This window comes from Pelodiscus sinensis, chromosome 17, assembly GCF_052426305.1.
Source record: "Pelodiscus sinensis isolate ZL-2025 chromosome 17, ASM5242630v1, whole genome shotgun sequence".
In the NCBI taxonomy this organism is placed as follows: domain Eukaryota; kingdom Metazoa; phylum Chordata; order Testudines; family Trionychidae; genus Pelodiscus; species Pelodiscus sinensis.
In genome coordinates, this window is record NC_143068.1 from 28,667,926 (window position 1) to 28,693,056 (window position 25,131).

At 40.2% G+C, this 25,131-nt stretch overlaps 1 long non-coding RNA gene across 1 annotated transcript; it reads right to left on the minus strand.

Annotated features, from left to right (window-relative positions):
• Window positions 1–669: 669 nt before the first annotated feature.
• LOC142818861 (uncharacterized) lies at window positions 670–24,185 on the minus strand. Its single transcript, XR_016347010.1, has 3 exons — window positions 24,091–24,185; window positions 12,967–13,151; window positions 670–770 (listed from the first exon to the last, which is right to left on the minus strand). It is a non-coding gene; the product is annotated as an uncharacterized LOC142818861 (long non-coding RNA).
• Window positions 24,186–25,131: the final 946 nt, after the last annotated feature.

Consider the following 25,131-nt stretch of genomic DNA (forward strand, 5'->3'; position numbering starts at 1 on the left):
CATTTTCATCGGGCGCCCGAGCAGGGCACATGACACCTGCCTTTTCAGAAACGCCAGCCTCTACCTGAAACTGGAGGCTGGCACATTTATCCCCCAGTGTGACTTTCGCATGGGGGACATGCAGATGCCACTGTGCATCGTCAGGGATGTGGCCTACCCACTAATGCCTTGGCTCATAAAGCCCTACACCAGCCACCTGGACCCCAGCACGGACCAATTCAATCCCCACCTCAGCTGGGCCTGAATCCAGGGCTGAAAGAAAGAGCGAATGAAACAATGTATAGACATGGGGTAAAGTGGCATCACTTCTACACACAGTTTTACATCAGCAGTAAAATGAGGAGAATATGGATGGGATATTGTCCAAAAATAACAGCCTGGATCTCATTCCCTGAGAGAGATGCTTCGTTGGTGGGATCTCTCCCTGAAAAGAGCTGAGGGAGGCCTGAGGCCTGCATCTGTTTGGCTCCACTTCCACTGAAGTCTGCCATCATCACTCATCCCCTGTATAACAGGATCAGCTCCAAGAGGAAAGCGCGGAGCCTGAGATACAAGCTCACATTATTAAATGGCTAGAGGAGCACTAGAATCCACATTCCCCTTCTTTGCCCAGTCACATTTTACTGTAGCTGCTATGTGAACAGATTCATTTTGTTTGTACATTTCTTACCCTGCCTCCTCGTTTATTCCTTGACCATTCTTGGGTCTTCAGCACTCATATTTGGCTTGAATTTCTCTCTCTCCAGTGGGGCTCATAACCTGGCTGGATTCTGTGGAAACAATGAACCCTGAAAGATCAGGCAGTTTGGACTGGTGGAGCAGCCAAAACTTCATAAATCTGGACTGGAAATCTTATAAGATCAAACCCTTTCATGAAATGTCTGGTACAACCTACTTTCCTCCAAGCTGCAAATACAATGATAACAGACTTAGTTATAAGGTCTCAGCACTTCTGGAGCAGAAGTACTGGCAGAAGTCAATATAAATAAAATGTGTTTAAATTAAATGTCATACAGTCTCTTTTCAAACCAGTATATCTTGACATGAAATTATGAGTGTCTCCTCTACCTACTAATTCAGTGGTGCAGTGGTGGCATCTCTTTATCACACAAAGCCATTATAGGACAAATCTTCAGAACCTGGCTTCTATTTGTTCACATTCAACTGGACATGTAACTGTATATATATGCTATTGACAGAGCTTACACACATACTGTTCCTTTGCACATACAAGCTGAGAATTAAATCAGTTGCAAATCAGGTACTTGTGGGATTCATACTAGTGTACACTTTCGGGTATAAATGATTTATGCAACTGTGAGCAAACATCTAAAATAATCTGGCCCAAGGCATTGCAACGTACATTTTCCCACTTGGTAAAATCTGTTCACAAAAGGGGATGATGCCCTGAGGTTGAATTCACACGGACTCAGAGCTGTAGCTGAGTGTAGCAGAAGCTGAGAGACCAGGTGAAGTTGTGGAGATGGGGATATAAAAATTCTTTCCGTTGGCCCAGCTTTAGGGATGATGGAATGATCTATTTACTCACAGGCAGAGGAATTGGTGGGCAGCTCCTCCCAGTCAGTCTCTTATTCACTTGGAGCAGAGCTGAGGATCTGAACCACAATTGAGTGTGAGTTTAAAGAGTGGCTTTTTTTTATTTATTTTCTTTTCCTAATCCAAGATTCAGACAGGAAGGTGGCAGCAGCAGGCCCTCTTTCCACTGAGGCCATAATGCTTCAGGAACTACCTCAACTGGTTTTTTAAATCATATTTCCAGGATCTGGGAGAGGTTCCCAAAAAACTGCTGAGGCCACCCACGTCCAAACAGTAATGACTCTCTTGAGCAGCCATAGCCAGCCCCAGTGAGCCGACGGCAGGACAGCTGTGGGTGGGCCTCTACGTTTTGGACACTTCTAAAAAATGGAAACACAACTTCAAAGGGAACTAGCCGAAGTACTTTAGAAATCAATTGAGCCTGGTAAAAATCGTGGTTAGTGGCTTCGTGTGCTCTCTCTCATTTCTTTTTACAGCTATTGATCTTGGACACTGAAAGGAGCTATTTCAGCTTCTCCCCTGGCCACAGATGGTAGTAGGGTCCCGAGAGCCAGAAGGCAGCCACAAGAGCGCTCTTGGTAACAGAACTCTGGAGCTGCTACCGAGTGGCACCCCACTGCCTTAAGAACACTGGTTAAAGGGATGTATAAAATACAAGGTCACTTTGCACTCAGACTGTTCCTTTCATACACATTTCTCAAAGCACTTTACAGACATTAATTTTCATGCCAATAAGGCAAGTGAGTGCTATTACCTCTCTTTCATGGAGAAACTGAGGAATATAGAAGCTAAGTGATTCAGCCAGTGTCATTCAGAAGTCCTAAGTCTTGATATTTCAGTGGTGGAAAAGTGATCCTGCTGTTTGCAAAACGATTTGGGATTTTTTCAGGTTTGAAGCAGAAATGAATCCAGAACAGACCCAAGAACTGATCCCTCTAAATTTTAGATTCAGATCCAATTCCAGGTCCAAAATATGCAACCCAGACCTTCCTGTAATAGGAAGTGTCCAAATGATTCCAGCCCATGGTATTTAGAAATTCAGGTACTGAGATGTGCCAGATTTTATTTGACACACAACTTTACATCTCTTTCCCTGAACACTGTATTATCTTCAGATTATCAAAATGTCTCATGCATGTTTTCTGTTTTAAAAGATTTTTTTTCCAGAAATTAATTGTTTTCTGAAAAAATGTTGACATTAGCTTTGAAAATTTCTATGACAAATTTTGATTCTTTTTCAAAATCATTGACCTTTTTTCCTCTCTCAAAAACTTGGCTTTCACTATGAAAATGTGTTTGTCAGTAATCCAAACATTTTGATAATGGTTCTAACAATGATTTTGGTTTAAAGGTTCATTATAGCTATGCAAAATGTTATTTAAAGCAATCATTAAATCATGTGAAAGACTAAATGGGTCCATTTCAAAGTCTGAGAAATGGACACTACTTTAAAATGTGAAAAAAAAATATCAAAAATTTTCCATTTGTTTAAGCAGATCTATTTCTACCTTGCCCTGGGAAGATTAAACCAATATCCTTGTAGAAGGAAGTTAAAAATCTTAAGACACTTTTAAACAAAATGAGTTGTGTTTCAACGCAAAATAAGGGAGTGGCAGCTTTGATACCATTCCTCTCTGGCTGGAGTGGATGTCAATATCAAAAGCAGCATGTGAACTCTTGATGACTTCTGTAATGTTAACAAATTAGTTACAGCCCAGTCACTTGCACTGCTGTCAGTAACTAATTAGTTGTTTTATACATTAGCATGTGATCAAGTACTCTGAGTATAAAAAAGTTCTATATCAAAAAGACTTCTGTTCACTCTTAAAATTCTCATTCTTCCATGAAGGAAACACACACATTATAACCTTTGTCAGATTATGCTGTGCAAGAGCCCCAGCATTAATTCAATTCACATTGAGACAGTGACCGAAATATATAATGTATATAATCTCACTGTCATGTTTTCAATATAGAGAGTTGGGCTTTTTACTTTTTTACTTGTGGTTTATTTAGCCCCCATTCTCCTGACCTCCACCAGGGCTGGGGAAGACAAGGAAAGATCGATAGACTCAGAACACATTACCGGCAATATTTTTCAGCTAGAGAGAGAGAGACAGAGAGAGAGAGAGAGAGAGAGAGAGAGAACTACAGTATCCTGTGGTATGGAAGCAGTGTGGGGGAAAGGTAGAATACTGCATGCCATAGGGCTGTGATCCTAATGCACTCACTGACTGTAGAACATCCTTGTTTTGCATCCTAACAAGATGTTAAATAAAACCTGTAGTATGGAAAATACAAAGCCCTAATGGCTACATGCTAAACTGGAAAGGGACCAAACTTCCTACTAAGCGTAGGAATGAAAAATGTTGCTCCCCCTAAATTAGAATGAGCAAATTTGGGCTTTTATACTAGCCGTACAAAAATGTGATACTGTGGGTAAAAAGACCACCATGCTTCTTGCCAAAGGAACGTTTGCATTTCAGGGTGTTGTCTAGCCTAGATTAGAGCACGAGATTCCAAAGACTCGTGTTCTGTTCCTGGTACTGTCATTATGTTTTTGTGACACCTTGGGCAAACGGCTTAACTTCAGGTTACTCATCTGTCACACAGCTCTAATAATGCTCAGATACATTACAACAGGAGTGTTGTGAGACTTAAGTAATGAATGACTGTAGAGTGTTTTTGAGGCCTTCCGATGAAAGTGCTACCGACGTTATAATACGTCTTATTTGTCATCAGTGAAGGGTAGGTTTTCTAAATAAACGTATCAGCTAAGTACCTTCTTCAGTGTTTACAGAATGCTATTCCTCTGGTTCCACTCAGATTTGTAGCACAGTTTTTGAGTATCAAAGCCATTTTTATTTGAACAACCACTGTAACTTTAATTAAACATCAACAAGTTGTCTGCATTTTTAAAGGATTGAGAAGAAATTTTCACAATCACTCTGTTCTCATCAATTTCACAAAATGGCTTTGACTTAACAGAAGTAACTGAAATTGCGTGAAATTTCATCCTGTGTAAATTCTTCTCTTTTGCCACCAAATATTTTGGATGCAATTTGTTTCTTTCCTGTTATCTCTGTACATTATGGCATCTTTCAGCTCCTTAATTATCACATACCCAGTACACTAAGGGAGTGTTATATATATTATAAACCATGCCTTCCTTTGTGCCCCCCCAATAAATTTTTCTCACCCTCAATTATTTAGATTTATCTATAGCTGGTCCCAGAGTCTTGTGATGTGTCTCACCATTTCAATCATGAAACAATTGCTATAATATTTAAACTCTTCAATATAAAATTTCACTTAGCTACTCATTCAAAGAATCAATCACCTTCTATAGTAGCAATAAACTAAGCCACAAGCTTTGAAGAGGCACTGACAGTCCTCTCCATTTATCGATGACTTTTCCTTTTGTTCCAGTTTGCTGAATTGAGATCTTTAGTATCCAGCTGGACGGAGATTGCAGGAATCCTGCTCAATTCACTTCTGCCCACATCGTATTTCAGAGTATTTGTAACCCACGCACCTAGGCTACGTCTACACTACGAGTTTTCTTGGCAAAAAATATGCTAATGAGGGACTCATTTGCATGAGTTGCAATCTCATTTGCATATTTCCGCCAATCCGGTTTTGAACTGGGATTTTTGCGCAAAAACAAACATTGTGGATGTTTTCTTTTTGCGCAAAAAACCCTTTTCCCACAAGATCGATATATCTCCTTTTTTGGGGCATAAGGGTCTTGTGGAAAAAGGTGGTTTTGCACAAAAAGAAAATGTCCACACCGCTTGTTTTTGCTCAAAAACCCCAGCGCAAAACTGGATCAGCAGAAAATATGCAAATGAGATTGTGACTCATGCAAATGGTCCCTCATTAGCATATTTTTTGCCAAGAAAACTTGTAGTGTAGACATAGCCCTACTGTGGCTCACTGTCCCATGGAGTGGCACTTAGACCACTTACAGCAAGCAATAAGAACAAGGGAGCTCTGCAGCTTAAGCTGAGCGGCAGCTGGCTTTTAGCTCAAACTATAGACGCTCCCGAGGTTCCAGGTTCAAACCTGCCCCGTGGCAGTTATGCATGCGTACAATCCACTTTCATTCACATGTAACTAATATCATTGACTAAAAAAAGAAACCAAGAAAATGAAGGCAAACTCACATTCATAGCAGTATCAACTTCTGAATTTATTTTAGGCTAGAGTTAACTAGGGCCCAATATTGCAATCAGCTCCTTTGTGATAACTTTTGACTTGAAATTAATGGGACTCTGCAAGGATGCAGTTGTCCACACAAGCTGATCCAGTCCCATGATCAAGGCCTAAGCATCCATCACTAGCTGATGTGGCACCAAGCTGGTAATCAACCCTTGCTCTCTCAGTAAGAAAACAGTGCCAAATCACTAACCGTTGCTCCATTTTTCTCCCTTGATCATAACAGCTCTTTAAAAGCCTGTCTCCTTAAAAGCCTCCCCACAGCTACTCGGGAACAAATCCACACAGAGTCACCTTCTGACCCCCCGACCAGGATTGTTCTATCTACTTCCCAAGATCCATAAACCTGGGCACCCCGGACGTCCCATCATCTCTGGTATTGGCACGCTCACTACTGGTCTATCCAGCTATGTAGACACTCTCCTCAAACCCTTCGTAACCAATACCCCCAGCTATCTCCGAGACACTACTGACTTCCTAAGGAAACTACAAAATATCGATAACCTCCCCAATAACACCATCCTTGCCACCATGGACGTAGAAGCTCTATATACCAACATCCCACATGAAGACGGATTACAAGCAATTAGAAACACTATCCCAGAGGACACTACTGCCAACCTGATAGCAGACCTATGTAACTTTGTTCTCACCCACAATTATTTCCAGTTTGAGAACAACTTATACCTCCAGATCAGCGGCACAGCCATGGGTACACGCATGGCCCCACAGTATGCTAACATCTTTATGGCTGACCTAGAACAACGTTTCCTCAACTCCCATCCCCTTTCACCCCTCCTCTACCTACGGTACATCGATGACATCTTTATGATCTGGACGCATGGCCAAGAAACACTGGAGATATTCCACAGAGATTTCAACAACCTACACCCCACCATCAACCTCAGCCTGGACCATTCTACACGAGAGATCCACTTCCTGGACACCACAGTACAAATCAACAATGGAAAATTAGACACCACTCTCTACAGAAAACCCACCGACTCATACAGTTACCTACATGCTTCCAGCTCCCATCCAGAACACACCACACGATCCATCGTCTATAGCCAAGCCCTTCGATACAACCGCATCTGCTCTAATCCCACTGACAGAGACCAGAAGCTTCAGGATCTCTACCAAGCATTTATAAACCTCAACTACCCACCCAGAGAAATAAAAAAGCAAATTGAAAGAGCCAGACGAATACCTAGAAACCATCTACTTCAAGACAGACCCAAGAAAACCAACAATAGAACACCACTTGTCATCACGTACAACCCCCAACTTAAACCTGTCCAACACATTATCAATAAACTACAGCCTATACTGGAACAGGATACCATACTCCAAGAGGCTCTGGGAGACAGACCCATAGTCTCCTATAGACAACCACCTAACCTCAAGATGATTCTTACCAACCACCACAGGACATACCACACTAATACCAACCCTGGTACCTTCCCTTGCAACAAACCCTGTTGCCAGCTTTGTCCACATATTCATTCTGCTGATACCATTATTGGACCTAACCAAGTAAGTTATAAGATCAAGAACACATATTCCTGCACATCCAGAAATATAATCTATGCTATCATGTGCCGAAAGTGTCCGTCTGCTATGTACATTGGACAAACATCTCAGACACTTTGCCAAAGGATTAATGCCCACAAAACAGATATCAGACAAGATCACAAAGAAAAAACAGTTTCTTGCCATTTTAACCAGAAAGGACACTCTCTCAATGACTTAACCACCTGCATTCTGCTACAAAGACCTTTTACATCTGCACTTGAAAGGGAATCCTCTGAAATGTCATTCATGTTAAAATTCGACACTTTCCAAAAAGGACTGAACAAACATTTGAACTATCTCACCCATTACCAAGATAGTTTCCCCAATTATCACCTCTAATACCATTAACTCACAAACATCCCACTCTCCCCACCTCTAATATCATCAATTCACAGACACTTACCTTCCTTCCTCCCCCCCCCCCCCGTATCCCCCTCCTGTTCTGCAGTGTGATTTGTCCTTTTCATATGTGTTCATTTTTTTAATTGTATCCTTTGGTATATATGGTTGTGACTACTTTCTTCCACTATTTGATCTGAGGAAGTGGGTCTGGCCCACGAAAGCTCATCATCTAATAAACCATCTTGTTAGTCTTTAAAGTGCAACATTGTCCTGCATTTTGCAACAGCTCTTTAGGCAGAGATCCTCTCAATGAGGTTCAATAAATTATTTAATTAGGAAGTAGCTTAGGAGTGTGAACAGCACTCTTGTCACCTGAACTCAGTCCTTGCCATCTTTGTTTTTTTCTGCAGTATAATAAAACTGAATTGTCCTGGTGCCCTATATGAGCCAGTATTGAGAGCAGATCAGATACCACCTGCCATCATACAAGAATGAAAGAGAAACACTGGTCTACGATAGTCTAATTTCATGATTGATGCCTGCTAGACATCACAGACAGAAACCTACCAGATACTGCAAGGATTTAGGTGTTTAAAATGCCCAAAAATAAAAGGCAGATAATGGAAGAGAACTTTAGTGTGAGGTCCTTGGCTTTTTGTAGGGGTGACTGACAAGCTGGGCTCTAGGGTAATCATTTGCCAAACCAGCCTGGCGCCTGCAGCCAAGAATGGGATAACTGCAGGCAAGATCCAGTCTGTAGCACAAAAACCACAAGTCCAAAGGGATTTCCCATTCTCACTGCTGCTGGGATAAATTTTAACTCATTATCAATTGAGAATTTGTACATCAATTTTCATTAAATGAAAGATTTCCACCAGGCCTTCTTCTGGGTAGCAGAAATATACAGAGACCTCTGGGTTAGAATGGATTTGTAGCAATTGGAATCAGAAGGGCAGATTGGGATCTGCATTGTAGTTGAAGCCTCTTTATTATTTCATTTAAACTTCTTTTATTTGTTTTTGCTTCTGCCATGCAAGATGATACCATCTGCCTTTTTACTAGTAGAATACATTTTAAATTCCTGGAAAAGAGATTAGATAGAGCTATCTGAAAGAGGTAAGGAAAGGAGTGGTTTTCTGAGCCAGTCAAAATACAGAAGAGCCAAATATAAACAGAACAACCATGAGGAATGGCTCCTTAGAAGAAGTATCAGCCACCTACATGAGGGTGGGGTGTACGGATCTGATCGCTACATCTTCTTTTTCTGCTTTTGAAGTGATTCCTGAAACTGCTGATTCCAGGGGAGGAAGAATGAGGGAGTGGGAAGAGGAAGCACTTCTGAAAACATGATCTCACAGATGACGTTACAGAAAGGATGAAGGTAAACGTTACTAAGTCCACACGGGGGTTTAATGTACTTTAACGTATGCACATTAACTTCACATCTTCTGTAATTTATCTTAAATTTCTGGGATGTCCCCATGTAGACAAGCCCTAGGAAAGCATGGGGTTTGTCCCCTTTCTACTAGCGGCTAGTCCATGGAAGAGGTTTGAATCTGCTATGGCTTCCAGAAAAGGGGCCTAGGGCCAGATTTTTAAACTTATTTAGGGATCTAAAGATGTAGATAGGCATCTAATGGGAGCCCCATTGAAATCAATAGGAGTTAAGTGCCTATGTGCTTTTGAAGGTCACACCGCGTGACTCTCTGCATCCTTAGACACTAACATAACTGCACAGATCTGACCCTTTGTGTCAAGCAGTCAATCATCACACTGTTAATGGGTGACTCCAGGTCACATTCTCAAGTCCTTAGTGAGACCAGCTGCACTCAGATTCTGCTTAACCAAGGCACTGAAGTCAGTTAATAGAAGGTGTTTTATTCAGACGATTCCTCATAGAGAGGTGCTACTTCAGTAAGCACTTCCATAAGCTTTGCATGTTCTACAGCAGGGGCGGGGAACCTTTTCTGGGTAGGTGCCACAGAGCCACAAAAAAATCAGTCAGGGGCTGCACAAAAATGAGAAGCAAACAAAAAAAATCTCATTGACGTGGCCCCTGACTGAGAAGCAGAAAGCGCTCCCCATATTCCCTTCACACACAGAGTCTAGGAGGGGCTGGGCTAGTAGAGTTTGTGAGCCCCCTTAGGCTCTGGGGTAGGGCCAAAAATGAGGGGTGCAGTGTGTGGAAGGGGCTGTCAGGAAGCAGGCTGAGAGTTGGGAGGTCTGGGCAGGAGGGGGTGCCAGAGTGGGGTAGGGGTGCAGGGTCTGGGCGATGCCAGTGCAGGGTTCCCTATGCTGGGAGAAAGTAGAGCCCTGAGCTTCAGGGGCCAGATCCAGGCAAGCCAGGGGCCAGATCTAACCTTGGGTTCCCCACCCCTGTCCTACAGGTTTTTTGTGTTCTACAAAAACGAATTCATTAATCCTCATCTTGTGAGGGAAGCACAGTCACACTCCTGCTTTATGAATAAGGAATCTTTACCTAAATTGACTGAGGCTATGTCTAGACTACAGGGTTTTTTCGGGGGGGGGGGGGGGCTTTTTTTGAAAAAACATCACCTGCATCTAGACTGCCGCCACATTCTTTCAAAATTAAATTGAGAGAATGTGGTGGTTTTTTCGACATCGGTAAACCTCATTTTACAAGGAAGAATGCTTTTTTTTTTTTTTTTTTTTAAAAGAGCTCTTTTGAAAAAAGGCATTCTTGACCGCAAACAAGGCTTTGTCAAAAGAGAGCATCCAGATTGCCGGGCGCTCTCTTTTGGAAAAGTGGCTCGAGACGATCTCTTTTGAAAGAAGCTTTTCCAAAAGATTCTTTCGAAAAAGCTTCTTTTCTAGAAGTTCCCTGAGAGAGAGTCGGTATCAGAGCTGGAGATGGAATGTCCCTGCTTCCTCACATATGCAACTCACTGCATCCCATCTGTCCTAACAATTCAAATATTCTGATTGAATGGGCCACATACAAACCAGATGAGTGTTTTTAAGACATTCTCTTTCCCAAGTCCAGCCAGTAAATATAAATCCCTCACTTTTGTTCTCAACACAATGTTTATTCCAGTAAATAAATTATGTTACAACCCTGGCTCAATTGCCACAGTGGCCTCAATTAGTCTTATACAAAATATTCTGCTTCAACTTCAGTATTACTCAAAATCAGAGTGCATTTGAAATCAGTCATAGGCCAGCTGTGGTTAGTCCAAGCTGTTCTGAGCTGCTGTACAAAGATCTTTGCACTACCTGGATATCAGTGAATATTTATACTCTTTCATATATCAGTGAATGATATGTTCAGACTGTGTTTTCCATGAAAAAAAAAAAACAGATTTAGCGACAGTATTTTTCACCTTTCCCACTTGCTTCAATTCAGTGATTGAATGCCATAGGAAAACAACAGTAATTTAAACCTGAATCTTTTCAAAAACTTTCAAATGCTGTGAACTCAATGGGTGGGGGAGGGGAGTGTGAACTTATTTCAAACTGAATTTGGTAAGGTTCTAAAGATATTTCTTTTCAGAGACCATGCACCATCAGCTCCCACTGCCAATAAAAAAGTGAGGCTGCTTCTTATTTTTAACAAAAGCCTAGCAGTGATTAACAATAGTTTCTGAAGTCAGAAATATTCACCACTTTAATTTCAAAGGTCTCAGTTGATTTACACTATTCTTAATGCAAACAATGTGCACCTTAATTATTTCAACCCAAAGAATACTGCAGCAACTACATACTGAACCACAGAGAGACGCTGTTCTCAGTGGTGACAGATGACAGAATGAGGAGCAATATTCTCCAGTTGCAATGAAGGAGGACTAGTTTGGACATTAGGAAAAACTGTTTCACTAGGAGGGTGGTGAAGCACTGGAATGGGTTACTTAGGGAGGTGGTGGAATTTTCATTTTCAGAGTTTTTTAAGTCCCTGCTTGACAAAGCCTTGGCTGGGGTGACTTAGTAGGGATTGGTCCTGATTTTAGCAGAGGGTTGCACTTGACCTCCTGAGGTCTCTTCCAACCCTATGATTCTATTATTCTAATGTCCTAGGGGATTAGGATGCAAAAAAGGGATCCATCCATATTCCTAATCAGGACTGTGGAACACCAAAAGAAGAGAATATTCCAGAAAAATGCATACTCTGATTTCCATTGAGCCCAGAGCAGAATTGGGGTGATTAGTCAATGCTATGTGAAAACTCATGCATTGTAGACACAGTCATTACACCACCACATGGGAAGTGAAATACACTTCAATCACTTTACTACAGCAACTTTGGGAGACTATGCTGGGTTACGGAATTATTTATTTATTTATTTAAATCTTATTTTATTTATTTAAATATTTTTACCCCGCCTTTCTATTTAAAATATTCAAGGCGGCTATTATATATTACGGTCTTATATTCCGGTTTTATATTTTCCAAAAATATAAAATATTTTTCGGTCCATAGGTGTTCACCATAATGAAGGGTAAACAAATTCTATTACTAAAGCTTTTAAAAACAGCAAATCATTCTGTGGCACCTTAGAGACTAACAAATAGATAGATAGATATAGATACAGCTATAGCTATGGATATAGATTTATAGGATCATGAGCTTTCGAGGGAAAAACCCACTTCTTCAGATAAGCTTGAGTTTGAGTTGTGAATACTGGTTTTGGAATAGGAGATTTCTTTCCATACCTGTTCACTATCCCTGTCCGTGTGGTCTGGGGTGCTGACAGCCTTCTTGTGCCTGTAAGCAAGGTGGGAAGGGGGCCCACTCTGCTCTCCCAGAAAGGATGCAGACTTGGGTGGAGAGGCAGCTCCCCAGCCCTCAAAGCTGGCTGGAGCACGTGCTGTGATGCTCCAGGCAGAAATTTAAAGGGCCCAGGGCTCTGGTCACCGCTGCTGCTTCAGTTAACAGCAGCGGCAGGCAGGAGCCCTGGGCACCCTTGAATTGCCCCAAGGCAACTGCCCCTTATGCCTCTTCCTGGCCAGAGGCTTGTTTGTGGTGTTTTGCAAAACTCGTTGGAAAACTGGGATAGGAGAAAGATTTCCACAAGACATTTTTATAGAAACAAATATTAAAAGATTTTGCGTTTGTTAAAATGTTTCCAGAGTAAGCATGGAGTTTTAATAGAAAAACCAAAACCAAAAAGTTTTTGGTGTCTGATTGAAAAGTTTTAACGGAAAAAAAGTTTGCAATGTCTGCTGAAAGCAGATACTTTTTGTTAAAAATTTAATTAGTCAAAATAAGTTTCCATACAAGCAGTTTATATGGGAAATTTTTCACTGAGCCCGACTTACTTGTTAATTCTTCTTTAAATAACTCTGTTCTTCAGTTTTTGTTGTTCTGATCTGACCATTCATCTCTTTCTTGGGCATGCCAGGAGTTTAGCCTTTATAAAATTGGAATACAGTTTGACAGATGGTATGGGGTACTCTGTTCTACAGAGCTATCTTCATGAGTCCAAGGAGTTTGCAGTGAGGATCTGTGAAAATAGCAGTGGCTGAACTAAAACCGTTAAAATAAATTTAACTTCAGATTAATGTGAAACAAACAAACAAAATTGACTAACGAAAAATATTAAAATAAAATAATTTCAGGTAGAACAGAAAGGGGATTTTTTAGCTGAAAAATAATCCTTTTGTTTAAAGATTAAAAAGTCATTTTAATTAAAAAAAATGAAATGTTTTATTTTTAAAAAGTCAGGAAATGTTTAAAGCTAAAACAATTTGGCAAATTCAATAGTAACAGACTAAACATTTGGGGTGACCACAAATCTGCATTTTTCAATGAAAAAGAGTTTTGGCTAAAAATATTTTGCTTGGGTCTAGTTGTGATTTTGTGTTAGGTAACTCTGAGTACAATAGGGTCATGCCTTATCTTGTTGTATTTAACAAGTTAACAAAGGTTACCAGAATCCCCTGCTATTTCGATTTGAAAGACTTATGGACTGCTTTGGTCACTAAACATTTTGACATGAATTCAATAAAAACAAGAACCTAATAATTGTATCCAGGATTCTGACTCACAGACAAAACTTATATGTGGACATGTGACCCCAATGCACCAGAATGTTTTGAAAATCACATAAAATAGACCACACCCAACATTCTCTGTGGGCAGCTGTGAACACAGGATCACACACTTTTCAGAAGGGTCAGAGGTGGGATGAGGGAGGCAGAATTATAGCAATTTACTATTCTTCCTTCTTACCCTCATCTCTTCTGCAGTTCAGCACTCCAATAGCCCTCTGTATGTTCTCAGTTTTCCAAAGCACAGAGCCACTAAGACATCAGAGGACCTATCATCCCAGGAGATGAACCAACCGAAGTCACAGGCCTCAGGATTAACTGTTATTGGTTTTAAAGTGATAGATTCTTTCAAATAAAGCTGGTTCTGGTGTCACACCCTTATCAAGAACCCATTCGGTTTTGAATTCAGAAAGCTTTTCTCTCACTCAATGGCAGAAATGGAGAGTGTGTGTGCGTGAGAGAAAGAGAGACATTTTTCTTGGAAGCATATAAAAATAGTGTCTGAACATTTTCTTTCTAATGAAATGTTTGCCTGATTTGGTCCTGGCAAAGCTGCGCACATGTGGCAGCCACATCAAGAGTATGGGCACTGGCAGAAGAATCAACATGGCCTGAAGTGGTTTCCTCCATTGGCATGTGCCAAGCATGTGTTTGATCTCCGACTCTGACACTTTGGTCTGTTGTCTAGGGCACTAATTGGAGAACTGCATTGTTTAGATTTGATAGCTGTATTCATTTTTACCCAGAGTAGATGGCATGGATCTAAGCGTCTAAGAACAAAAGAAGCATCCTCTTCCTTCTCTTTTAATTCAACATTTATCTTGTCCTGTCTTGCCAGTGTTTACCACAGCATGGAAACTTTTCAAAGACACCATAATAGAGGCTCAAATTTAAAAATAACCATAGTAAAAAAAAGTTGTGGAATCTCCATCACTAGGGATTTTTAAGAGCAGGTTAGACAAACACCTATCAAGAATGGTTGAGATAATCTTTACTCTTGCCATGAGCACAGGAGACTGGACTAGCTGATCTTTTGAGGTCCTTTCTAGTCTTATGATTCTATGATTATATAATCAAAAAATGTCACCATGGCTAAACAACATACTAAAAGAAGCAGTGAGAAGCAAAAAGGCATCCTTTAAAAAATGGAAGTTAAATCCAAGTGAAAGAGAAATGAACATAAACTCTGGCAAGTGTAAAAATATAAATAGGAAGCCTAAAAAAGAATGCGAAGAACAGCTAGCCAAAGACTCAGAAAGTAATAGAAAGAAAATTAAATTACATCAGAAGCAGGAAGCCTGCTAAACAATCAGTGGGACTACTGGATGATTCCAATGGTAAAGGAGCGCACAAGGACAATAAGGCCATTGTGGAAAAACTTAATGATTTTTTTTGCATCAATCTGCACAGCTGAGGAATTGTCCCAGTCTTCAAACTTAAACCATTCTTTTTAGGTAGCAAATCTGAGGAATTGTCCCAGACTGAAGTGTCATTAGAGGAGGTTTTGTAACAAACCGATAAACTAAACAGTAATTAGTTACCAGGACCAGATGGCATTCACTCAAGTGTTCTGAAGAGCCCAAATGTGAAATTGTGGAACTACTAACCGTGGCTTGTAACCTATTTTTTAAATCGTCTTTTGTACCAAATAATGGGAGGATTCTAATGTGACACCAATTTTTAGAGAGGCTTCTAGAGGTGATCTGGGCAATGATAGGTCAGTAAAATTAACTTCAGTACCAGGCAAATTGGTTGAAATTAGTAAAGAATACAATTGTGACACACATAGATGAGCATAATTTGTTGGGGAAGAGTCAGCATGGTTTTTGTAAAAGGAAAATCATGCCTTATTAATCTACTAGAACTCTTTGAGAGGGTCAACAAACATGTGAACAAGGAGAATGCAATGGATACAGTGTACTTATATTTCTAGAAAGCCTTTGACCAGGTCCCTCACCAAAGACTCGTAAGCAAAGTAATCAGTTGTGGAATAAGAGGGAAGGTACTCTCAAGGACTGTTAACTGGTTAAAAGATAGGGAACAAAGTGTAGGAATAAATGGGCAATTTTCAGAATGGAAAGGGGTAAATAGTGGTGTCCAGCTGAGATATGTATTAGGACCAGTCCTATTCAAGGTATTCAGAAATTATCTAGAAAAAGGGATAAACAGCGAAGTGGCAAAAATTGCAAATACAAAACTACTCTAAATAATTCAGTCCAAAGAAGACTGTAAAGAGTAGGGCTAGAAGAGACTTACTGGGCTCTTGGGCAACTCTGTACCCTTGGAAGGGATTGGGCCTCAGGCAGAAGTGGGCTACAGCAGTGTTTCTCAACCTTTTTTTATAAAATACCCCTTTTCCAAAAACGAATTATAGGTTCCCCCAGTACCTACAATTTTCAGACACACAATTTTTTTTTCTACCATTGCAACACATTGCCGTAGCCTGGAAGGCGATGAAATTTTTGGGTGTAAAAAGTACAAAAATAATAAAGCACTGTAAAACTTAAAACAAAAATTCAGTTTTCTCCACATTTCAGTTGTGTGGCTATACCCCCCAGACTTCTCTTGAGTACCCCTAAGGGAACCAGTCAACTCTTATGGGCTCCAGTGGTGATTTAAAAGGGCCTGCTGCTCCGGCTCCTGTCATGTTGTGGTAGTGATTGCCAGGAGCTCTGAAGCAGCTGCTCCCTTTGTCCCCCTCCCAGCGGCAGCCCTGGTGAAGAGCTACAAAGCTCAGAAAACTGGGTGGCCGGACAACAAAATGGCAGATGAAATTCAGTGCTGATAAATGCGAAGTAATTCACTTTGGAAAGGACGGTGGCCTAAATTAGTTGTTATCCCTCAAAAGAGCAATCTTGGAGACCCTGCAGATAATTCTCTGAAAACATTCACTCAACAGAATATTAGGATTAATTACAAAAGGGATATATAATAACACAAAATATCTTATTGCCTCTATATAATAAATCCATAAATCTTGAACAGTGTGTGCAGATGTGGTCACCTAATCTTAAAAAAAAAGTATATTGGAAATGGAAAAGGTTCAGAAAAGGGCAACAAAAATTAGTAAGAGTGTGGAACATCTTCTGTATGAGGAGAAATTAATTAGACTGGGACTTTTCAGCCTGTTAAAGAGACAACTAAGGGGGGGATATGATCAAGGACTATAAAATCATGACTGATGAAGAGAAAGTAAATAAAGACGAATTATTTACTTCCTCTCATAACACAAGAAGTAGAGGTTACTCAATTAAAGTAATAGGCAGCAGGTTTAAAACAAACAAAAGGAAACATTTCTTCATACAACACATAGTCAATCTGTGGAACTCTTTGCCAGAGTATGTTATGAAGGCCAAGACTATAACAGAATTAAAAAAGAACTAGATCAATTTCTGGAGGATAGGCCCATCAATGGCTATTAGTGAGGACAGGCAGAGATGGTGTCCTTAGTCTCTGTTTTCCAGAACCTGCGAACAAGAGATGGGATGGATTACTTGATGATTACCTATTCTGTTCTCTCTCCCTCTGGGGCATCAGGTAGTGGTCACTGTCAGAAGTCAGGATACTGGGCTAGACAGACCAGTATGCCATAGTTATGTTAAAAAGGAAGACTGGGATGATTTATGCACTGGAAAAATGCTCAATGCTCACTGACCACATCCTAGGTGAATGCAGCCCTTGCTACATGTCATCAGTAGAACTCTGCTTTTCAGACCAGAACAATATTTGGCTTATTCTCAGCTGGATGGGAAATTCCTCTAAAATTCAGTGATGAACTAACTCAAACAGGCTTAAAAATAAATAGTGTATCAAAATTCATCCTGGGTGTAATTCCATGTTGCTATAATACACCCAAGATAAATTTGCGCCACTGAATTTGGATCATATAAGAGGCCCAATTTGGTATTGGATAGTGACCTTCTCCCGGCCCTGCCCTTCTCTGCCCTTGTTTAAGGACTGGCAGTGAAAGGAGGCCAAAGGGGCATCCATTTGACTTCCACTGCTGGTGAAAACAGGCAGCAATTTTCAGTCTACATGAAGAAGAAATTAGTGATTTCTCTTGGATAGTCTTTTAGGGATTGTTAAAGACAATCCTCATTGATGCTTGGTTTAAATTAACATTATCCCTTGTAAGTTAGTCAAAGATGCTTGGGGTGGGGGAGCCCAAAATTTAAGGTACAATGGAAGCCATTTTTCTCCAAAGAGGATATGGAAAATATTTGAAAATGTTCATTCTTTTTAAATAGTGAATAGAAAAGCTTGAGTATTGTTATCTAACCACTACCACATAAAAGCTAAGCCTGCCAAACAGGAGATAATTTTTTTTAAGTACCAAATCTTCAAGATTGTATCCTGTGAAATCTTACCTAGAGACAGGAAAGTGAGATGCAGTAGAAGTGGCATGGCATTATTATTGATATTTTTACATAACTGAGTGCTAGGCATGAAACAGAAAACCATTGTAGTTGTAAGCTTACACATTTAAATTCCACATGCAACCACAAGTGAGGGTCATTAAACAGACACAAACGGGACTGGGAGATGAAAGATGAGTGTGATAGCGAGTGGGTTATATAGGTGAATGAGGCAATATTAGACTCATAGGTCAATTCTGGGGAGGGATTTGAAGGAGGTGCAGGTGAAGGATTGACAAACACATTGGTGGAACATTTCAAAGTAGATGAGGAAGCATGGAAGAAAGTGTGTTTGTTCCTCAGAGAAGAAGATGAAGGAGCTACTAGAACTGTCATCTAGGTCAGTGTGGAGAAGGCAGATAGTGGTAGATCAGTGGACAGGAGTAGGCAGGTGCTATCTGATTCTAGATTGAAAGGCAAGGGCTAGCAGTTTAAACTGTTGTGCATGCAACCGGGAGTTAGTGAAATGATTCAAAGACAGTGCACCATGTCAAAGTGACTGGTCAAAAGGAGGATAATGACAGCAGAATTTTGGATGGTCTGGACTCTGGTGGACAGGAGAGCTTAATATTTAAAAAAATACCAAAGAGGAAGAGATTGTTCTTTCCAGCTGATGTGTGTCTCATTCCATGTGAGGGCCCAGCAGAGTGGTGGAGGGGAAGGAGCTTGAGGGGATAGCTGAGTTAGTCCATTACGGAAAAAAACAGCAAGCAAATGGTCTGGTAGCACTTTATAGACTAACAAAACATGTAGATGGTATCGTGAGCCTTCGTGGGCACAGCCCACTTCTTCAGATGACCAGAGTTACGACTAGGGGATAAGAAAACTTGAAATAAATAGGAGAAGGGAAGGGGGGGAGGAGAGAAAGATGCTCTGTCGCCCACCCCCCTACCTCTATACATAAAGTATTAGGAGGAAGGGTGCTATACCTGAGTAGATAAAGATCAAAGTCAGTGGATAGATTCTTAATGCAGGAAGGATACCATTCAGAAAGCTGTTAGCACCTTCAGTGATAAAAGGTCCATGACTGGTAGAGTTTGGGAATAACTGTTGAAGGAGAATAGTGATAGAAATGTAGCCGTGTTAGTCTGGGGTAGCTGAAGCAAAATGCAGGACAATGTAGCACTTTAAAGACTAACAAGATGGTTTATTAGATGATGAGCTTTCGTGGGCCAGACCCACTTCCTCAGATCAAATAGTGGAAGAAAATAGTCACAACCATATATACCAAAGGATACAATTTAAAAAAATGAACACATATGAAAAGGACAAATCACATTTCAGAACAGGATGGGGATGCGGGGGGGGGGGGGGGGGGGGGGGGGCAGAGAGAAGGAAGGAAGGTAAGTGTCTGTGAATTGATGATATTAGAGGTGGGGAGAGTGGGATGTTTGTGAGTTAATGGTATTAGAGGTGATAATTGGGGAAGCTATCTTGATAATGGGTAAGATAGTTCAAGTGTTTGTTCATTCCTTTTTGGAGAGTGTCGAATTTTAACATGAATGACAGTTGAAGGAGAGGTTGAGAAGATCACAGAATAGAAATAAGAAAAGATAGCAGCCTCTTTGCAGGCACACCAAATATGGGAAACTTTCCTAAAGAAGCACTAGCTACCAAAGACTAGATTCACATAGCTTAAGTTACAGTAAGGGGGAGTAAGGCACAGGGACATACCTTATCTTCTAAAGATTTAAGTTATCACTTGGCTCTTACTAGAATGGAAGTTCATAATTTCTGTGGGGATTTGACGGAAGAAAAAGAATCAGTTGGCAGGTCCCAATAGCACAGATAATTAGTTTAGAGACTGATTTTTGATGTGTAAACTAGTTAAATGAATATAATTTTCCACTCAAGAGTTAAAGGCAAGGCTGTGCTCTCAGGTAACCACATATACATTCTGCGTTGTAGCAATGGTATGTCAATACAAGAGACTGCAAAACTGTAGTTTATAGTAGTCTGCACTTAAAGTTGTGGTTTTGTGTTCCTCAGTGGTTAGACCTGATTCAGACAAATACATTCACAAAACAAACAGCAAAACACATAAAACATCAGCAACAGAGAGGTTAACAGACTCCAAAGTTATGGTACACATCACCACTACAAGTCAAAAACAAAAATCAGCTAGCATTGCATTTTGGCAACATTTTTGAGGAGTAAGGTTTTATGAAATTGACTCCAATTGGCTGTGGCACTAATCTAGAAAATGATATTTTCAAAATAGAATCCACCCCTGGTGGAAAAGGAGATAGAAGGTCATAATCCTCCCAGAGGAACTGTAAACAAGACGAGATAAGGGCAGTGAATCTGCTGAAAGTGTGCTCTTCTGCTCAGGACAACAGAATGTTCTACTTGTCCCCATCCCACATTTGTATTCCCCAAGGACACAGTCATATGCCTCTGACTCACAGGATGCTGGGGTTTATGAAAAACAAGAAAGGAGTTTTTTCTCTTAACTTTGCTCTTCATTGCTCCTCAGCTGTAATTCTATGTAACTGCACACAGAAACTGTAGATTACTTAATGTAAATAGGTAGAAAACAAGACCAATCCTTGCATACATCAGGGGCCAGAGGCTTTCACCATGGCACCTGAGTAACTCACTGAGCTCAATGGAAGTTACTAAATCCTTTGGCATGAGACTAGAGCCCTCTTTATACACCTGTAAGAGGCAGAGCCATCAATTTTGGAGTGTGTTTGAAACTCCATTCTAATCAAAATTTGAAATTTGAAAATGGTCCCTCTGCCTTGATAGTGGGGCTTGAAAAAAAACAACCTTAGATCAAAACATACCAAACTATGGAGTATTTGGCACCAGGATTGTGCATTACTCTGCAGTAAGCGTTTCACTTCATACCCCTCAGATTAAAATCCACAGAGCTATTAAACACGGAGACTGTACCACCTCCACGGAAGAAGATAGGATCCAAAGCCAAATTTGAAACAAGGGAAAAGGAGTGCTCTAGAATTTGTATTAAATGTGGTTAAGTTCAATAAAGGGATTCCCTAAAAACAGTACTATCCTTTCTCTTTTGCATCTTCCAAGTGTTAGCTGATCCATTTTGTCACCTAAACCCAGGTTTTTATTGCTATCCATTCTGCAAAGCCAAAACAGGCTTTGAAAATTTGGATTTACACTGTTTTGCCACACTTCACATCAAGAACAGAAATTGTGTGTTTCATTTGCAGTCTTGACTAAAGGTAAGGACTTGCAGACAATGGCATGGAGCAGAAAGTAACACAATTTGATTTTCAGGTTCCAGACACAGTTTTTCACACTTAAAGACTATTTTATTTTGACATGTCAATCAAGAAAATTGACTAAGGAAGCCATGGGTAGGGAAATGGGCATCTTTCACTTATCTGCCATAACTGCAATGGAATTTTAAAAAGTTGTCTGTGATCAGTGATGGTTATAGCGATGAAGTTGCAGAAAATTGATTCACTTTGGCACACAGTTCAACACTAACATAATTAAAATAACAGGAATATTTGGAAAGTAAAAATATGGGCAACTCCATCAGCTTCCTTGCCATGCACTTGAACACATGGATTTTTAATGAATTTTGAAGACAAAGTGTATACATATTTTTTCTTGCGTACATAGGGACTGTATCTCCTTACCTGGGATTTTTGGTTTCAATCAACATGAGGTATTTACATGGCTCCCACCACAGTAGTGCCATCATCTGTGTGTATATCACCCCAACATCCCTTCTTTCTGAGGCAGGAAATGCCAGTATCCTGATTTCATTGATGGGGAAATTGAGTCACAGAGAGACTAAGACCAAATCCATGCTAGGGCAGAAAGTCGATCTAAGATTGCTAACTCCAGCTACAAGAATAGTGTCTCTGGAGACGATGTACCCTAATTCGAATTTCTGCAGTGTCTCCACTGCAGGAGGTCGATGGGAGAAACTCTCCTGTTGACTTCCCTTATTCCTTGTGACCTGATGGAGCACCAGGGCAGAGGAGGGTGGCATCAGTGGTCAATTTAGCAGGCCCTTACTAGATCTGCTAAAATGAAGGCTGGAAGATCAATCTCTGGAGCATCCATTTCGGGAGCAAGTGGAGACAAGCCCAAAGAGTACATCTGTACAGGCACAGAGGATGTTGTTACCCGCTCAGAGAGCTATACATATTGTAGCTTTAATTGAGGTAGCACACTAAAAAGACAAGTGTAGCTATGAGGAAACCTTTGGGTTTCTTTAATGTTATGCAGATTGCATCTTACATTTCCAGCAGTGAGAATTACTGCAACTCAAGTTTCCAGGGGAAACCAAAATTCATACTGTTCATAGTTCCAGGGAACACCTTGAAGAAGTCTGAAGTGGTGATTACCTTAAGCCTATAGTATCCCTGTTTCATATATTCCAGTCTGAGCAACTTCTCCATCTGCACCCTTCAAACAAGAACTCTGGGGAACTTTCCACAGGAAAACAGCTGCAACCACATTTGAAGTTCCACTCAGTCCTTACTACCAGAGTCATTGCACAATTAATTTATTATGCTTTTGCATTAAATTAAAGAAACAAATCTGGCCAGCCTTCCATTTTATTTTATATTTTTCCTTTCTTGTATCTGTCTGAGGACTTGATTCCACCAGCGTTCCAGATGCTCGTCACTTCTCAAGACTGCACCATGCAGTGTTGTGTCAGCCATGTTGACCCCAGGATAGTAGAGAGATAAGTTGGCTGAGGTAACTTCTTTTATTGGACAAGCTTTTGAGTTTACATAGGTAAGCTCAAAAAGCAGCAGAAGTTGCTCCAGTAAAAGATACCTCACCCACCATGCCTTTATAAAGTTTGTGTCATTCTGCTTTATAAACAGATGCTTCTCACTATTGTTCTTTACTATGAACAAAGAGCCCTACAATAACAAATTAGTCCATGCAGCCCACGGTACTTCCTATTTTCTGTGATTTTACCAATTTTAACTTTGGGAGTGGCTGTAAATGCTAGAGTTAAACATAGGGAAATTGTCTTTGATTTTAAAATGACATCTCTATGTCCAGAGCAAGGCTGTTATGTTTGTTCAGCACAAGAACTAACCAGATGCCCTGGTTATCAAATGTAAAACCTGACAGTTTATATTCAGTATTTATATAAAACAGGGAATTAACATTATCACTCAAGCCAAATTTCAGTTTTGGTCATTAAATCCTGCTTGCCCAGAATTCCCTCTCCAGTTTGTTATATCAGGGATGCTGGTTCACTTCTTGTCTTGGAATGCTGCAAAGCTATATATAAGAATGCTGCATAGCTATATATATATATATATATATATATATATATATATATATACACACACACACAAATAACTCAGATGTTCAGGGTGACTTATTATACCTCCCTAGAGTTTTAAATTAAGCACAGCAGGAGACATAGGGACATCTAACAATTCATCTGGGTTACTAGAATACAATAGCTTGGGGCTGTTGCTAATGGAGAGAAGAGGACGAAACAATACCTGTCACCTGTTACATGGACTCATTAAACACAGAACTGCTCTAATCTAGCATAATGTTCTATAAACAAAGCCATTTATTCAGATAGTTTGCTTTGTTAGCCTGTGCACATTTTAAACTCTATTTTGAGGACTAAAGCGATTTATAGGCCTTGTGTTCATCCTCTGTACTAGGGTTACTAACCCCCCCCCCCCTCCGCCCCATGATTATCTAGGAGTCTCTAGGAATTAATGATCAATCTTTAATTAAAGATTATGTCGTATGATGAAACCTCCAGGAATACATCCAACTAAAATTGGCAACCCTACTCCACGTTGGGGTGAATTCAGTCTACAATAATTACAGGAAAAAGCCTTAAAATCAAAACACATGCACTCTCCTCCCCCCTTGAAGCATCTGGTAAAGTAAAATGGATTTCTCTCACATGCCAATCTGCTCTACACTGCACAGTCTCCCAATAACCCTAATTTTTCTCTCAGACCAAAGTTCGTATAGAAAGAACAAACTCACCTACCTTCTGCAGCTAGGCTTAGAGACCTCTTCTCCAGGAGAAGGTAGATCCAGAAAAGCTCTGGATTGGCCAATACCTCCAATTCTTAGTACTTTCCTGTATAAATAGATTTTCCAAATGTAGTTGCATCTAAAGGAAGATTCCTGTGCATTTTCTACATGATTAAGAATTCCTAACTGGTAAACAAAGCGCTAAAGTCTAATGTGAAGCAACAGGTTCCTTTCCCTCCCACACGCAGGCAAAGGTGAGTTTCCTTATTTATGTTGGTGAGCATGATTCCAACTGAGCAATATTTCAGCTACACTGGTCTCATCTACATTGATGTCACTCTTGAAATCAACTGAGTTATTCCAAACCTATGCAAATGTCACTAACAGAATGTCTCCTGAAACAGCTGGGGTAGAAAGTCATCTCATTATACATCCTTGGTGATGGACGAGTGTCAGAATGTTAGCCATTACCCTGAATGAAAAAGGCCTGTTCATATGTGTGCGTATTGCTCTAATTAAAAAAGACTGGATGCTGCAACAATTGCACATGCATTTAACCTTTATATGAATACAAGCAATGTCCTTAATTTTAATTGGACTATTACCATGAGAATAGATTACTCATGTGAGTGAGATGTAGAGCTAGGATGTATGGGATAGACCCTCAGCCAGCATAAATTGTTATAGCTCCACTGAAATAAATGAAGTTCTACAAACTTACAACAGAGGAAATTCTGGACCAACATTCGCAGTGTTTTCCAAAGCTGAATGTTGTTGTTAGACATGTATTATTCATTTGCACCAAAAAATAAAGTGAAAGGTTCTTTTTATAGATGTATGTGATTTAAAACAGTGAATTGCATACATGAACTTTACACATTCATCTGTTGTACTATGACAAATCATGTGTAAATTGTCCGTGCACATCTGCAGCATAACATTTATTTGCCAATCAGTGCTGGGCTTAGTTAAAGGAATTAAGTCAAATGTATTCCAAAGTTTAGTCTTTCTATTCAACAAATTTCTACAAAATTTGGGATCAACTGAAAAGTGG